This window comes from Physeter macrocephalus, chromosome 10 (assembly GCF_002837175.3).
Source record: "Physeter macrocephalus isolate SW-GA chromosome 10, ASM283717v5, whole genome shotgun sequence".
Classification (NCBI taxonomy): Eukaryota; Metazoa; Chordata; class Mammalia; order Artiodactyla; family Physeteridae; genus Physeter; species Physeter macrocephalus.
The window spans coordinates 35,470,195-35,488,691 of record NC_041223.1 but is presented as its reverse complement, the minus strand read 5'-3'; the positions used below and the strand labels follow the sequence as shown (position 1 = coordinate 35,488,691).

The window sequence follows — 18,497 nt, the reverse complement described above, 5'->3', positions numbered from 1 at the left end:
GTCCAGAGAAACCAATTTCAGACTTGTGATCTCCAGCGCTGCAATGTAGTTGGTGTTGTTTTAAAGCCTCCAAGTTTGTGATAATCTGTTACAGCAGCAAAATGAAACTAATACAAATGGTTTAAAATATTAGCAAATGAAGATTTCTATGAATGGTAGAGTTTCTGGAGTTCGCTATGGATATATTTCATGGTTCTAGGTTCCTGGAGTTTACACTATAGTAATAATTGATTTTTGATATAATTAAGTGTCTTGTTCATCAAACGTGTGTACTCTGTGCCATAATTACTGTGTTATACTGAATGCTCACTACCATCTGGTTATTGAACTAGCCAACCTTTATAACGAAAATCTTGTAGACTCTTCATTAATCTTCTTTATGTCTATAATCTTAATTTTTTCAACAGGAATATTGAGGTACAGGGAAGTTTGATTAGTTGCTCGAGGTTTAACTAGCTGACACCAACTGGAAAATGGCAAGAGCTTAGCTACAAACTCTAGTCTTTCTGATGTTAGTGCCCATGTTATTTCACCAAGCTCAATTTATTTATTTTATTTTTCCAAATAGTTTGCTAGTGGGTATACTGTGCCTGTGGATGGAGCCCTATGTAATCTTGTGTAAGCAGGCTTCATAAAAGCTTGGGAAGGAAAGTCACCAAGAGGTCTAGCAGGAGGCAGAGCCACCTTCTTGTGTATTATCTCTTCTTAAAGGAGAGAAATGCTGCCCTCTGTGACCCTGAAGTATTCCATAAAAATGAAGTATCCCATAAAATATGAACTAAAAAATTCTGAACATAATTTTTAAATTTTTTCAGAGCGAACATTGCTAAATCAGGTAATACATTCTAAACCAATAGTTCATTTTTAAGCATTTTAGAAATTCAAATTCACTATTCAGATTTTCATTTAAAATATTCTGCCTGTCTACTACTGTCCATGAAAATCTATTCCTCTAAATTTCATGAAATTAATTTAAGTAGAATAATATCCCAACAGTCCAATCAGTGTCTTATTACCTTTATTAACTTATCAGCATTTGCCAGTTATTCAACTGAATCTATACTGGACATTTAACATTTTAGTTATTATTGGAGAACACTGTTCCTTGAAAATTTTTCATTGTGGATTTTTATTTTACTATAAATTTCCAGGAGCATTTAGTTAAAACAATGAAGAATGAATTCCAAAATCTCTAGAAACAGTTTTCTTGTAACTTTTAACTTCATTAAAATTTTCCATATAATGAGAGACAGTTTTCCTAGAAAATTTAAAGACATTTAAAAGTTGTCGGAAAAATTTTAACTTTGATCCCAAAAGATGAAATTATTTAAAACAAAATTCAATTTAACAAAATTCATTTCAATTTCAATTAGTATAAAATTAACATGTTTTCATATACATTTTAAAATAAAACATGTTTTGCTCTTTAAAATTATGTTATGCCTTCATATTCAAATTTATAAGATATGTAAGTGAATAGTGGATACAGCGAGAATAGTGGATACAGCAGTGATTAAAAGAATAAGACCCATAGGGCTTCCCTGGTGGCGCAGTGGTTGAGAGTCCGCCTGCCGATGCAGGGCACACGGGTTCATGCCCCGGTCCGGGAGGATCCCACATGCCGCGGAGCGGCTGGGCCCGTGAGCCGTGGCCGCTGAGCCTGCGCGTCTGGAGCCTGTGCTCCGCAACGGGAGAAGCCACAACAGTGAGAGGCCCGCGTACCGCAAAAAAATAAACCAAAAAAAAAACCAAAAAAAAAAAAAGTAAGACCCATAAAAAAGTGAAGTGATATTTTTTGCATATTAGACTATTGCAAATTTTAAAGTTTGCTAATACTCATTTTTGGTGTCTATGCAAAAATATGAACCTTAATAAACAATTTATGTGGGGTTTTTTTGTTTTTGTTTTTATTTTGATAAGAATATAATCTATACCACACTCTCATTGCCAGTTGGCAATAACTGATCATAAATTCATTCCCAGTAATTTAACCTGTCACCATTCCAACAAATTAAATTAATGAAAGTAGACATCAAATGTCACTTTGCATTGCTTAAAATAGGAAAGAATATAAATCCATTCAGTAGAAAATTATGTATTATTTAAAGAGAATGATGTCTGTTAATATTTGTTGACTTGCTAATATCTAAAATATACATGATTAGTTAAAAATATATAGCATAGAACAGTGCCATACATATAATCTCTTTTATGCAAATACAGAGTTTTTATCAAATTATTTATTCATTTATTTATATTCACTAGTTCATTTAATTATTTTTGTAGAAGTGGGCCCAAAACTTAAATATATGTAAGTATATATATCAGGCAAGAAATCATGGTATGGAGGTTAAGTGATGATGATGGAGAAGGTAAGTTTTATTTGCATTTAATAACTTTCTGTAGTGTTTGAATTTTAAATAACAGACATATATTGAATATATTTTAAAAATAAGGAAAATAGGGCTTCCCTGGTGGCGCAGTGGTTGAGAGTCCGCCTGCCGATGCAGGGGACGCGGGTTCGTGCCCCCGTCCGGGAAGATCCCACATGCCGCGGAGCGGCTGGGCCCGTGAGCCATGGGCGCTGGGCCTGCGCATCTGGAGCCTGTGCTCCGCAACGGGAGAGGCCACAACAGTGAGAGGCCCGCGTACAGCAAAAATAAAATAAAATAAAATAATATAAGGAAAATAATAGTCATAAAATGAAATGTTATTAGGAAATAGAAAAAAGTAGTAACGGTTGTGAATTTTGGGTAGACCAAATATGTCAGAATGGATTGATCAGTTAATGAACAAGAAAGAGGATACAGAAGCCTTGAGCTTGGGCTACTGCCCTTTTTTCTTCTATTAGTTCTCTGTTGGAAAAATCATATTTATTTCCCATTACTTTATTTTATGAGCAGTTATTTCCATTAACATCCCTGGACTCTTGCCCTACCCCTAATTCTTCTACAGGAGGTCTTTGACTGGCATTGGTTAGAATTTACACATCAAAGTCTCAGGAGTCAGGAATCACTCTTTTCACCGTATTTTTCCACGCTAAGAGTGAGGCAGGGCAGCCATACAAGCAAGTGGTATAATCTGCAGACTAAACTTTCCCTTGCATGACTTTTCCCAAGTTTGGTTAAGGTAAATAAATAATTTTTTTTTAATGCCAAAGCAATGGAGACTTGAAGTCACAAAAATATCATGGCATAAAGGCTAAAATACAAGAAAATTTAGTGCAGTTGCTAAAGAAAAATCTTAAATTTTTTTATATCAAAAATGTAGTTGAATATTATGTTAAAAAGTTTAATATATGTTAACTATGAACCAGACATGTTCAACTGTAAAAATATTTTGATTAATGATATTCTATTTATTATTATTTTGTCTACACTTGAATTAACTAAAAATATCTGCCAAGGTTTTCAGCACAGTTTCTGAATTCTGAGCATCGGTGAGAGCATGCAATTACTAGAGGAAGTGAGGAAGCTAGGTAGCTTGTTTAACTATGTTCCAGTTTACTGTTTCTTTTCTGCATCTTTTTCTTTTTTATTGTGGCCTACAGTGAATTCAAAACTCCTTAACAAATCCAAAGCTAATTTTAGTAAAAGTAGAGCTTACAAAAGTTTAGAAATCTTATAATTTTTAAATGAAATAAACTCTAACCATTCATCTAATCCCTTATTCTTTACATACTGGGAAGTTCAAGTTTGTTAAATCATCTTGGCCTAGATTTTGCTTTCTGTATCTGACAATGTGGCAAAGATGACCGGCAATTCAACAGATTTTGTGATTCCCCTATCAGTGGGGCTCAGACAAGAATGAACTTTCCCAAGTCCCTCCCATCCTCCATCCAGTGGGGCTGTATTTTTGCCAGAGGTACGTGAGATAAAGTTATGCTTGTCTCTTCTAGTCCTAGGCCTTTAAAAGGGGGTCTCTCTTTAAGCTCTCTAATTCCTTTGATTTTTGTACCGAGCATACAATGGTGAAGCTGTAAAGATTGACGGAGCCACAGATTGAAGGATCCTGAGTCCCTGAATTACCATGGAAGAAAGCCTCCTTTCAATTGAGTAAACATCCTGAATCATTATGAGAGGGAGAAATAGAATCCTATTGAGTTTTGCCATTATAATTCAAAGTTTATTTATTCAAATATCGTGTTACCCTAAGTAATGCATACACAATTTTAAATTTACAATGCATTCATTTTTATTTTGACTCATTTCTGAATTTGGCTTTAGGGAATAGAAATTAGTTATATGTGCATATATATATGTGTATATATATATATATATATATATATATATACACATATGTATATATTTTTTTCCTCACATGGAAGAAAGCCTCCTTTCAATTGAGTAAACATCCTGAATCATTATGAGAGGGAGAAATAGAATCCTATTGAGTTTTGCCATTATAATTCAAAGTTTATTTATTCAAATATCGTGTTACCCTAAGTAATGCATACACAATTTTAAATTTACAATGCATTCATTTTTATTTTGACTCATTTCTGAATTTGGCTTTAGGGAATAGAAATTAGTTATATGTGCATATATATATGTGTATATATATATATATATATATATATATATATATATATACACATATGTATATATTTTTTTCCTCAATAGAACAAGGGTAAATGGTAAATAGTATCTGGAAAATTGAATGATACAGTAATTTTCAAATTTATCATTATGTGATTTCTTCTGTTTTCCACTGTTAATAAGCCTAGGATTTGGAAATTTTGGAGAAATATAACTTCTCCAAAACCAGAAATTTAAGGGGTCAGATTTTTTTCTTTATGTCTATAATCTGTAGAACTGGCTGAAGAAAGTTCACATAACAAAATTATTTCCTGGTTCTGTTAGTCATGGCAAGTATCATTATTATATTTATTATGTTTTTCATTTTAAAACAAAGTAAAATAAAATAAAATAGCAAAACTTATCCAAGAAAGAAAAAGAGATTTCTCTTATCTCCTTGTCAAACTAAAATGTGTTGGTACTGATCTGCTGTTTTTGTGCAAAGACCCCAGAAGAGAGGACATGCTAAGTAAAGGAGGGCCTATAATATGTCCCATTAAATGAAACCCATCATAAGCCCACAAAGAGGACTTCCCTGGTGGCTCAGTGGTTAAGAATCTGCCTGCCAATGCAGGGGACCCAGGTTCGATCCCTGGTCCAGGAAGATCCCACATGCCATGGAGCAACTAAGCCTGTGCACCACAACTACTGAGCCCACGCGCCGCAACTACTGAGCCCGCGTGTTGCAACTACTGAAGTCCATGCTCCTAGAGCCCGTGCTCCACAACAAGAGAAGCCACCGCACTGAGAAGCCTGTGCACTGCAACGAAGAGTAGCCCCTGCTCACCACAACTAGCGAAAGCCAGCACGCAGCAACCAAGACCCAACACAGCCAAAAATAAATTAAAAAAAAAAAAAGCCCTCAAAGGTTATTGTGAAAACTTTGAAACAGATATGTACAGGAAGTCACTTCTTTCTTTAGACGATCTGTTGTAATGATTCATAATTATGATTCTAGTGATATTTCATTACCGATGAAATCAACACAACATATAGAATTTACAAAAAAAATAGTCTCTGTGTCACTTACCTGTATACTTATACACTTTGTGGAGAAAATTTAGAACAAGCAGGACTGTGTTCTGAAAGCCTGTAAAGTCACTGATGAAGGGGGCTTTATTCCCACTAACAAGCATTTGTGTTGGCAGGCCCTTCTGGAGTTCATATGTTCTAATCAAAGCTGAAGGGAAGAGCAAGCTAAATAATCCACAAACAAAGCCCTGCTGCTTTCAAACTCTACTTCTTGTTTAGAGTAATGTTGTAACCTAATAGACAAGTGAGGGGGAGTATGCATTTAGAATTAGTCTACTCAGAACTTTGCCAACTGAACTTATAAACAGCTAATTTCTTCAAAACTACACTATTCTACTTTTTAGATTACAGACTGTAAAAACGTGGTATTGATTTAGCCCCTAAATTTGAAACTTTGAAGAGATATTCTTAGAATTTAAATCTGGAAATTATCATCCCAGAAAATATGTACTTTTAGTCAAATGTTTTGCCTTTTTCATAAAACATGCTCTACTTGCATAAACTCTGGAATGTGACCAACTCTCATTGTTTCAAAATGTAAAGATATAAATCAAAGAGGATTAGCAATTTCTGCTGGATTTGGATATCTCTTTAAGAACACATGGTTTTCATTACAGGTAACCACTGAAAAATGAAATAACCTGTGGAGAATTTTTCCTGATTTTCAGGTAGTTTGATATTTTTTCCTAATGATATATACTAGACAGACAATTTTTCTCTTTTTTTTTCAGGTGTACAACATAATGATTTGATATTTGTGTGTATTGCAAAATGATCACCACAAGTCTAGTTAACATTAGTCACCCTACACAGTTACAAATATTTTACTTGTGATGAGAACTTTTAATATCTACTCTCTTAGAAACTTTCATATATGCAATACAGTACCATTAACTATAGTCACCATGCTGTACATTATGTCTTCATGACATTTATTTTATAACTAGAAATTTGTACATTTTGACCCCTTTCCCGCATTTCACCTACCTCCCGCCTCTGGCAACCACCAATCTGTTCTTTGTGTCTATGAGCTTGGTTTTTGTTTTTGGGGAGTTTTGTTTTTGTTTTGTTTTGTTTTTAAGATTCTACATATAAGTGGGGTCACACAGTATTTGTCTTTCTCTGTCTGACTTATTTCACTTAGAGTAATGCCCTCAAAGTCCATCCATGTTGTTGCAAATGGCAAAATTTCCTTCTTCTTTATGGCTGAATAATATCCTATCGTGTATATATACCACATTTTCTGTATCCATTCATCTGTCGGTGGACACTTAGGTTGTTTCCATGCCTTGGCTAGCGTAAATAATGCTGCAATGAACATGAGGGGTGCATATATATTTTTCAAATTAGTGTTTTCATTTTTTTTTTTCAGAAAAATACCCAGAAGTGAAATTGCTGGATAATATGGTAGTTCTATTTTTAATATTTTGAGGACTCTCCATACTGTTTTCTATAGCGGTTGCACCAATTTACATTAAATTTTATCTTCTTATTGACAAATAAATTTTAATTTTTAATTTGTAATGAATAATGTTATATCTGTATTATCTGTATCACCTAGTCTGGAAATATACCTAACTTATAAAATATTTTCAAGTTTTATCCAGTAAAATGTTTTCTTATCAGTTTTATCTTTATCATAATACATCCCGATGGTTGACATATAGGTAAATTGAAAAAGATTTCAGTGAAAAAGATAGTGTAAGATAGAAAGATAGTGTAAGATTAAAAAAATAACTTTAGATCCATTCTTACCTATTGTGAATTTTTTTACGAGTAACCTTCAAGGATGAGACATGTGCAACCCATAAGTACTTCAAGAGGTCATCAAAGTTACTAGAATATGACTTTACCTGCTATCCAAGAAGGAAAATGTTATTAATATTTAGGCAATTATAACAATCTCTCTTTCTGAAAATCAATTCTATTTATAAATATAATTTTTCAATATTCTAAATGAGGGGAGAACACTTAAGAGTTAAAGTACAAAAGACTTAATGCTTAATTCTCCCCAAAGAGCTTAATATTAGCTATATTAATTACTAGTATTACTGAATCCATTTGAAAGAAATAAACCATATGATTTTGAAATGCTCAGAATTTTATACTGTAGTATTTCATTTATTTGTTTTTCTCTTGCCATGAAATGAACTTTCCACAAAGTTTTAAAAGTCAGAAATGGGAGGATGTATAAGAGTATTTTCACCTAATCATATGCAGTATAATTAACAAGTTCTCTAAAGGGAAACCTGATCTTTGGTCATTTACTCTCTCACCCGTGACACTTCACTTTGGACATCAACATTTGATTCTGATTGTCAGATTATCATTTTAGTCAGCACAGGTGATGGTTTATAAAGTGAGTTGAAATAAGCTGATCAAATTCACCACAATCTATTCCCTAGTAGTATTTATAGAGTTTACTGTTCACTTGACCTGAAAATGTGATGAACGTGCACTATAAAGACATAATTTCTACAGGTTTTGAATATAATTTATTTGGTGTGAAAAGAATGGATAGGGCAGTCTTAATATTAATGTGGGTGCTAATGAGATATGATGTCATGCAGTAATCTACTCATATTAATGTTGTTGTCATCCTAATAAAGATTTAGATACTAGAACTTTATTCCTTAGGAACATACTGTTCAATGCATAAAAAATCTTACATTAAATATTATTCAAAATTTACCTGACTACTCTTGAAGAGTATTACTTAAAACCCTAAAAAAAAACCCCGCCAAAACCTGGTAAGATTTATTCCATTTTTTCACTGTATCTGGAAAGGATGAATAACAGCTAGAAACATTATAACAAAAATTCATCTGATCCTTGGATGGTGGCAAAAAGGTGACATTGTCTGATGATATTCCCATTATGCCAGAAGCAACCACAGCAAGGAAGGGTATTGCAGAGAGATAATAATTAAGGTCTGTATAAACAAAAAGTTATTAATGTATTACAAATTCCTACTTTTGTCCTATGTATTTAAAGCAAGTTTTGAGGTTACTAGTTTTCTCTAATTGATATTTTCATAATTGGATAAATTAACTACTAATTTTTAAAATACTGTCTAAAACCTCATGTCAAAACATTCACAATATTTGGGTCAAAGAGATTTTTCTTTTTTGTGTGTGTAAAAGCAGTAGTTCTCATTTCTATTTTTGTTTCTATAATTGGGATTCTAGATTGAATTGATTCTTTGAGGAAAGGTCATCAATTTGAGTTTTGATTGTTACCTTAAACTCACCAGCCCACCAACTGTCCACAGAGATACATAGATGATCCCCAGATTCATGGCCACAGTCTGCCCTTTGGGTGGGATCAGCTAAAGAGAAAGGATCAAGGGCTGGGTTTACAAGGCTCATTTTTAAGCTGTAGATATACTAGATACATTAGGTTTACAGAAATGCACAAAATATTTTTCTTTTGAAGAATTGTGTCAGCCTTGCCATCACTGTTGTAAAAAAATTAATAAACAGAAACCCAGGGCTTCCCTGGTGGCGCAGTGGTTGAGAATCTGCCTGCCAATTCAGGGGACATGGGTTCGAGCCCTGGTCCAGGAAGATCCCACATGCCCCGGAGCAACTAAGCCCATGCGCCACAACTACTGAGCCTACATGCTAGAGCCCGCAAGCCGCAACTACTGAGCCCACATGCCTAGAGTCCGTGCTCCACAGCAAGAGAAGCCACACCTCAATGAGAAGCCCGCACACCGCAATGAAGAGTAGCCCCTGCTCGCTGCGACTAGAGAAAAGCCCGGGCGCAGCAACAAAGACCCAACGCAGCCAAAAATAAATAAATAAATTTATTTTTAGAAAAACCCCAGAAACCCAAATTAAATTAAATTAGATTAAATTAAATTAAAACTTGGGAGACCAGAATGGAGAGCTCTCACACCTTGCAATGATGGAGAGCTCTCACACCTTGCAATGATAGCAGATCCCAACAGGAAGAAGAAAAACTCCTTTTCTTTCCTCACAAGGATTCAGCCAATGAAAAGCCATGGACTCTTTACTTGCCATAACCCTCCCAACTTCCTTTTTCTTCTATAAAAGTGTGCTCCTTCCCTTGCCATGCGGGCACTTGCATGTTTTTTTGCATGGTTGCAGACCCTGAACTGCAATTTTCTGCTGATCCTGAAAAAACCCATATTCCCTAGAGAAATATTTGGCTGTCTATTTATTTGTTTATTTTGTCAACATTTTGGCGGTCCATGCAGGGACCAGAGAAGATCCTCAAAAGCTCTGGGCTTGTAAGCAAACAGGTGTGGTACACACAACTGACCCCATTATCACTCACTACTTTCTCAGTGACCCTGGAGTTTGAAGGTATGTCTTTCTCCTAGATCTGAGCTCATGCTCTCTTTGCATTTGATGCTCTGTAGGCTTTATTTGGGATCTATTTTAAGTTTCGTCTTTCTGGTTCAGCCCTTGTTCTATATGCAAGTACCTGTTTGGCATTTTGGTCTGATTTTGAGAATAGACTGTTTCAACTGAAGCAGGCTGAAATGCCTTAGACCCATTCTTTTGGGACAGGGGAAAGAATCCCTTGCTTCACTGAAATCGTGTTGGTTTTTTAGCCTTTGACTTATTCCTTTGGAAGGGGTTATTTTCTGGAAATTTGCTGAAAAGACTTTTGGCCTGGCTTCTCTGGGACCAAGCTGTTTTTTTTAACATTGGCTGGTATTAGGCTTGCAAGTTGTTTGAGCTGTAAGCTGTTCAAGCTGTTTGAAAATTGTTCTTTGATCTCAGAGAGACAGCAGTTAGTGGTCTTGAAACAAGATCTTAGTTTCCTGCCCAGGAACTGAACCTGCGTAGCCTGGATGAAAACCAGGAATCCTATCTGCTAGACCACCAGGGGCTAGAGGCTAGAAGCAAAGTTGCCCTGGGTCTTGCCGCCATTTGAAAGCAAGAATATTTCAAGGAGGCAAAAACTGCAAAAACAGGTACAAAGTTTATTAATAGAGACACAGCACAACATGTGGGAGAACACACAGAGAAAGAGTTTATTTAGGCAGAAGTAGAACAGGAATACACAGCTGGAGAGAAATGGTGTGGGTGTCCTCCTTAATGAGGAGGAGCAAAGTAAAGAGAAAGTCAAATCATTTATAGAGGGCAGTTCTTCTGAGACTTTGTTCTCCTCTGTCCAATTATCTCATTTCTTTTCTCATATCTGACCTATCTTAGGGCCCTATCCAATATTTGCACACATCTTTTTGCCAAGATGGATTCCAGTGGAGGCTTATGGGAGGCTTTAAAACACCTACTATGGGGTGATGCTCCCTCCCTTTCTGACCCCCCCAAGGAGCCTTCCTGTACATGTGCAGTTGGGGAGGTTTCCTTGACCTCAGGAGTGATAGATGTGGTCGTCTTATCTCTTTACTCCGGCAGGGCTAAGCTCCTGCCACTAATTTTGTGCTTGGAGTGTCGGGGAAAACAAAGCTCCGATTCACTCCACTTGACAAACCCCAGCTGCTCAGCCCTGGGGCCCATCTACCTCCTACCTCACTTTCACTCTAAAGAAAAACCTCTGAGAAATGGGGTCCCAGTTACCTAAGAATTTTGAGAGTGCCCTCCGCCCTTCCCCCGGACTCCAGCCAATTTTATATTTAAAAAGTGGTCCTTCCTCGTGAACATTTGCAACTAAATAGATCAACCTGGCCAAACAACAATTAAAAATATCAATGGCGGGGGCTTCCCTGGTGGCGCAGTGGTTGAGTCCGCCTGCCAATGCAGGGGACATGGGTTCGAGCCCTGGTCTGGGAAGATCCCACATGCCGCGGAGCAACTGGGCCCGTGAGCCACAACTACTGAGCCTGCGCGTCTGGAGCCTGTGCTCCACAACAAGAGAGGCTGCGATAGTGAGAGGCCCGCGCACCGCGATGAAGAGCGGCCCCTGCTCGCCGCAACTAGAGAAAGCCCTCGCACAGAAACGAAGACCCAACACAGCCAAAATAAATAAATAAATAATTAAATTTATTTTAAAAAAAATATCAATGGCCATTATGGGGAATTTTTGAAATCTCCAAACAATTTTCTTAAAACCAAATTGGACTAAAATAGCTTAAAAATTTCCAGAACTGAGTGAAATGCTTATTTCAATTGGTATTTTGAGGCTTCCCAATATTATTGGGAGTCTAAAATTGTATCTCTGCAAATTAAGATTTTAAGATGAACTGAGACAAACAATTAAAAAAAGATAAAAGGTGTCCCAAAGCCTCATGCTCTTCTGCCTTGGTTCCTCCTTCAGCACCACCTGGCTCTTTCCCCAGCTCTCCCTGTCCAGACTCCACCACTGATGCCATCATCCCCCTTCCTTCTACACCACCCACACCTCCTCTATACCCTCAATTCCCCCATGCTAACTCTCTCACCCAACTTCCCCTTTCTCTGAAATTCTCTCCATTCCCTTTTCCTCTGAACTTGTCAGAATCTGTCCCTTTAACATAAAGCCTTCTGAGGATCCAGAGAGCAAACCCTTAATTTCTTATATTCCCTGCACTAAATTTGAACTGCCAGTCATTGTCAAAGGTTTTCCCCAAATAACTGAAGATCCTCACAGATTTGCTAAGGAATTTAATATTGTCCTTCAAACTTACCAAACTGGTTTCTCTGACTTATATTAGCTAGTTCATATGCTTGTTGGTGAAGGCCAGGCTCGGCATTGCATAAAACCTGCAAATAGGGAAATCCTGAAAGATCTCTAGAATGACAACTGGGAGATCAGCCCACTAACTTACTATATGATCAGGCTCAAGCTATCTCTAGGGGACTTCATCAAGCAATTTCTAGGGTTTTTCCAAAACTTGTTGATTGGAACAAAATTCAGGCTTGCACACAAAAATCTGATGAACGTGTTCATGACAATTACAACCAAATTCAGGTTGATTTTAAAGAAAATTCTGGCCTTCCTTTAGATGTTGATTCCACCTGGGTAGTTTTTAACTCTATGTTTATTCATGAGTTGAACTGGGACCTTTCCCTTATAGTAAAAAGGACCAGGATGGAATAGGAAACTAGGTCTACTCTAGAGTCAGTTAATCTGGCAAACCAGCTGTCTCATACTCTAGATGAATCACCTCAAAGGAAGACTGCCAAAATTCTTAATCTTCAACTCCAGGAAATGAAGGCTCTTAAATGAAACAAAATCCCCCCAGTTTCATTTATTATTGCAATAAGCCAGGACATTGGAAAGAGATTATTATAAATTTAAGTGTTTTATGAGCCTTCAGTCTTCTAATCAGGCTTTCCAGTGCCCTTCTGATTCTCAGTGATGGGGCTTTGAGGAATTACGTTCTGTGGAAATAAAATTCTAAATGGCTCCTATATTCAGTAATTATTGAATGCAATACTTTTACCTGCAACTTCAGCTATTATTAAGATTCCAGGGCATTCTAAACTTGATTCTGTTAGCTAAGTAAAATCACCCTGCCAATATTTCCACAAGGAATGCTGCCCTTAAAGGTAGCATTAGCAGCCAAACCTCTGTCATGTTCCAAAGGTCCCCCAAATGGTAACTTAGAAAAACTGGCTAGAGAAGCCCAACAGTTGGCCTCAGGAAAGGAAAAACAAGATTGTAAATTTAACAGTTGTTGGTTTGGTAAAAAAAAAAGAAAGCTCTGGTTTGACCAAACAACAACCCAGTCCCACTGGAGACTCTAAAATTTCCACCCTTCACCACTGTCAAAATGATAGCCTTCATGAATCAATATTGGGCGAGAAACATTAATAAGGCCACAAAAAGTGCCTGTCTCACTTGTTCCACTTATCTGAAGTACAACACAGAGAAGCCTGTTCTTGCTGCTCCTAGACATTTTAAACTGCCTAACAGACCAAAGTCTGGAAAATGGATTTCATACAACTCCCTTTGTCTCATGGGTAAAAATGTTTTAGTTACAATCTGTATATTTTCACATCAGACTGAATCCCTCCCTTGTAAACAGCCTACTGCCTCTTCCGTGGTAAAAGTCGTTTTAGAAAAGATTATCCCTACCTGGGGAACTCCTCTAAAACTTCATAGTGAATGAAGAACTCATTTTTCTGGCCAAGTACTTTAAGTCTGTGCTGTTTGGCCAGTTTTATAACTATTTCACTGCACTTATCATCTTTAACCCTCTGGTTTAGTTGAATGCACTAATGCATTAATATTATTATTTTTATTTTTATTTTTATTTTTTTTTGCGGTACGCGGGCCTCTCACTGTTGTGGCCTCTCCCGTTGCGGAGCACAGGATCCGGACGCGCAGGCTCAGCGGCCATGGCTCACGGACCCAGCCGCTCCACGGCATGTGGGATCTTCCCGGACCGGGGCACGAACCCGTGTCCCCTTCATCGGCAGGCGGACTCTCAACCACTGCGCCACCAGGGAGGCCCTATTATTATTATTATTTTTTAAATTTATTTATTTATTTTTCGCCACATTGGGTCTTTGTTGCTGTGTGTGGGCTTTCTCTAGTTGTGGCGAGCCGGGGGCTACTCTTTGTTGCGGTCCACGGGCTTCTCATTGCGGTGGCTTCTCTTGTTGTGGAGCATGGGCTCTAGGCGTGCAGGCTTCAGTAGTTGTGGCATGCAGACTCAGTAGTTGTGGCTTGCGGGCTCTAGAGTGCAGGCTCAGTATTTGTGGCGTATGGGCTTAGCTGTTCTGAGGCATGTGGGATCTTCCCGGACCAGGGTTCGAACCCATGTCCCCTGCGTTGGCAGGTGGATTCTTAACCACTACGCCACCAGGGAAGTCTCCCCTCATGCATTATTAAGACTCAATTGGCGAAATTTGTAGATGCCCTCCAAATACGTTGGCCAAAAGTATTGCTGTGAGATCGTTTTGGGACTCACAAACTCTCAACTTTTGAGATAGTCATGGGATAACCAATGCACTTGATTCCTGCTTCTTTTGGCCTATAGCTGATGAAAAGGGAAATACTTATATATTGCAAAGGCGTAATTGTTTCTATTAAAAATAACAGTGCTTCGGTAGAGCAATCTTCTCACAGTGTGCTCTTGGGAGATGAAGGCATTAAGAGTTACACTTTGCTACCAGGAAATTTTGTCTATTGGAAAAGACACTTCTAGAAGAACTCTCTTCAGCCTCATTGAAGAGGCCCCTGTCAGGTACTGTTAACCAACACTTGCGCTGTCAAACTCCAGGAAAAGACTCTTTGATTCACATGATACAGCTAAAGAAATCACCAAACCCTGACTGGACCTGCACATCATCTGGCGACCTGAAAGTAAAGATTTCCTGGAATTGAAGCAGATGGCATCTAATGAGACAGCTTTCCCAAGGTATCTGAATCAGGCTTGTTGGAAGTTTGCCACCAGACCTTTGTGATGATATAACATTTCAGATGATTTCCAATGCCTATGATCTTGATAACATATGGACTTTAGATAAAAACTGCCTGCCAGTTCTCCCTCCACCCCTCCTTGTTACTCAAATGTGAGCTTAATAGGTTTCCAAACTGTGCACTTTCCCTCTTACATGAGACATTACACCCAGGAAAGGTCTTTCTTGACACTGCTTTGTGAACTTTCCACTTTTTGTCAGAGGAGTTCCACTACTCTTCCTGCCATCTTTTAGCACTTTCTCTTCCTTTATAGCCAAACTGTGCTCACCTCCTTATTATATTTATCCAGTATTTTATGCATTGACCTTTTATTTTCCTCTGATTGTATCATTTCTAACTTTTCTTCTTAACTATGTTGGAAGTCCTTTAAGGGAAGGCATTATCCTGCCTCAGACCCTCAATATTCTCTTACCAATTCCAACATTTTTCCAATTAAAATTTCTGCTAAGCAATAAAAATAAATGAATATTGACATATGTAAGTAGATTGCTGAATCTCAAAATAATTATGACAATTGAAATACACCAGACAAAAATGAGTACACAACTGTTTAAATGAAACTCTAGGTAACATTGTCTAATCTGCAGTGATAGAAAGCAGATCAGTGGTGCCTGTGAAGTTGGGGAGCGGGGTGAGGTGAGAAGTTAGTGGCATAGAGGGCAGGGAGAGAGTGGACATAAGGGGTAGGGAAGTTCTTGACGATGAGAATACAAAGGGGAAAAGACATTTTTTAGAATAACGCATATGGTCATTTTCTGTGGTGACGGGTTCAAAGCTATATACATATTTCAAACTTATTAGTGAATACATTTTTAAACGGGCAGCTTATTGTATTCTTATTATATATTAATAAAGCTATAAAAAAACCTCTGCTAAGCGAGCAAGAAGCAAACATTCAGAAGGCCTAAGTATTGTGCAAGCATTATTAAACTCAAACATATCGCTTAGGAGCCCAATTAAAACTCTTTAGTCTGAATTTAAAGACACTTCTTAAACAAGCACTAACTGATCTTCCCAAATTTACCACTCACTACTCTGTTTCACATTCCAGTTGTCCTGCCAGCGTGTCAGTCTTACTCCTGATACAACCTGCTGTCATTGCCATCTCTGTAATATTATTCCCTCAATGCCTTCACCAAGCTCCTTGGTCCTATTTTCTTCTTACGATAATCTCAGCCCATGGTTGTCACTCTCTTTTTAAATTTACTCTTGTGCTTATAGTCCTTATCTTATCTCTGAGACTTAGCATACTGCTGGTGAAATACTTTTATGGCCACTTTTATAATTTTTTTTAAAAATAAATTTATTTATTTATTTTTGGCTGTGTTGGGTCTTTGTTTCTGTGCGAGGGCTTTCTCTAGTTGCGGCGAGCGGGGGCCACTCTTCATCGCGGTACGCGGGCCTCTCACTATCTCGGCCTCTCTTGTTGCGGAGCACAGGCTCCAGACGCGCAGGCTCAGTAGTTGTGGCTCACGGGCCCAGTAGCTCTGCGGCATGTGGGATCTTCCGAGACCAGGGCTCGAACCCGTGTCCCCTGCGTTGGCAGGCAGATTCTCAACCACTGTGCCACCAGGGAAGCCCACTTTTATAATTTTTAATCCTGTTAAGATTTTTCTCTAGTTATGTCATAGAGTTCAACTCAATTAAGAACTAAGTAAAATCAGCCACTTAAAAAAGAGAGGAATTCCATTTATTGTGTTCTTGAATGAAAATGAAATTTTTTTAAAGTATCCAGTCCAGCATCCTACCTTGCTGTTTGCTCATTTCTGGACTCACAGTAGATAACCTTCCTGGGAGTAGGCGTGTGTCACCTTTGGGGGAGTTGCTTATTGTTTACAGAGGACCTTAAGGTTTGGGCTCTTCCTGAACCATGTCTCGGGAGTTCAGATATTCCTTTTCTCCATGCCAAGGGTAGGCTGAGAATAGGAATTATGCTGGGTGTTAGGAGATTCCCTGACAAGCTCGGTTTTAATGCCAGCTTGGGATGTTATCACAGATCAGAATTTTCAGAGTCTCCTCCCTTATCTTTTCTCCTACAGCACACATTTTCTCATTGATTCCTTTCTTCCAACACTATTTTCTGATGGTAAAGTTTCCTTATTTCTTGAATGCCATTGTTAGCCAGAACAAGATAGCTTAGGACTTAGGATATTTTTGTTCCAAAACAAATCTCTACTTTCATTCCTGAGTGTAGATGCTATTTTCAGGTAAAGAACACATGAAAGAAAGGTTTTACCACAGACGTTTTTGCTTCTTTTTTACTCCAATCTGCATGATTACTTAATCACATTTAAACTTTAGGTGATGCAAACTAATCTTATACACCCTTGTGTATTTAATGTATATTGCCTTAACTGTTTCTTTCCTGAATGTACTCCCCAGTGCTTAAGACTAGGCTTGGTACATAGTAGCACCTCAATTAATAGTTGTTGATATTGAATAAACCAGGTCTAATATGCTGTGCCTCAGTGAATGTGGTAATCACTAGCCATTTGTGGCTATTAAATTTAAAATTAATTGAAATTAAATAAAATTAAGAATTCAGTTCTGCAGAAGTATTAGCCATTACAAGTGTTCAATAGCTGCATGTAAGAACATATGGCTCCTGCTCTCACACTGACAGTGCAAATACAGAAAATGTTTATTATTGCGCACAGTTCTCTTGGACATCACCTAGTAGAACAACCATACAGACATTCCATAAAGGCTTGATGAAGAGAGATTAGGAAAAAATGAGGACAAAAATAGAGAGAAGGAGTAGGAAAAAGGATAGTTGGAAAAGGAGTAGGAGGGGGAAAGAGAGAAAAAAATAAACAATTTTCAAAAAGGTGGTGTTATATATACAAGGTACTACTTCCTAATTAACTTACAGCAAAATTAAAGAGTCATTGTAATGAAAAAGAGAGTCATTCTTACCTGTACTGCCACCCATGATGCACAGGCAGTCCCCATAAAATATTTTGTTCATTTTCTGGTGCAAATTTTTCAAAATACTTGCCTGTCTTGTTCAATAGGATTTTATATGTCCCCAGTCTCTCAAGGTAATTCCAGACTTAATGATGTATTTTCCATTTTCTACCTTGTAGTCACTGAACTGATCAGGACTCTCTTTCCACAGAGGGGGATACACATCTGAGATATTGGATATTCTTCCTAAAGAATCAAAAATACAGCCTATTATTACACAGGCCCAGGAAAGATTAAAAGCCATGATGTTTAACCTGGAGACTGAGATTATGACAGAACTTTTACTGGGAAATGGAGGAGGAAGCTACAATGTTTTTTATACCTCTTCTAATCATATGCTTTCAGGTCTCTTCCCTGGCTAAACATAAGGTGAAGATAAAGATATACCTTGCCAGAGATAATAGGGTACTTCCCTTGCTACTCATCTCCCAAATAAATAATGTTGATTATGTATCAGTCTTTAAAATTTTTAGGAAGAGTTGGTTTCTTCTTAAATTTATTTCTGTCTCTATTTGTTTCTCACATTAACTATAATAGTAAATTGCACGTTCTTTCCACAAGTACTTGTATTTTAAA

At 37.4% G+C, this 18,497-nt stretch overlaps 1 pseudogene; it reads right to left on the bottom strand.

The window, feature by feature from the left end:
• Positions 1-1,157: 1,157 nt before the first annotated feature.
• Positions 1,158-18,165, bottom strand: LOC102996470 (protein LEG1 homolog; annotated as a pseudogene).
• Positions 18,166-18,497: the final 332 nt, after the last annotated feature.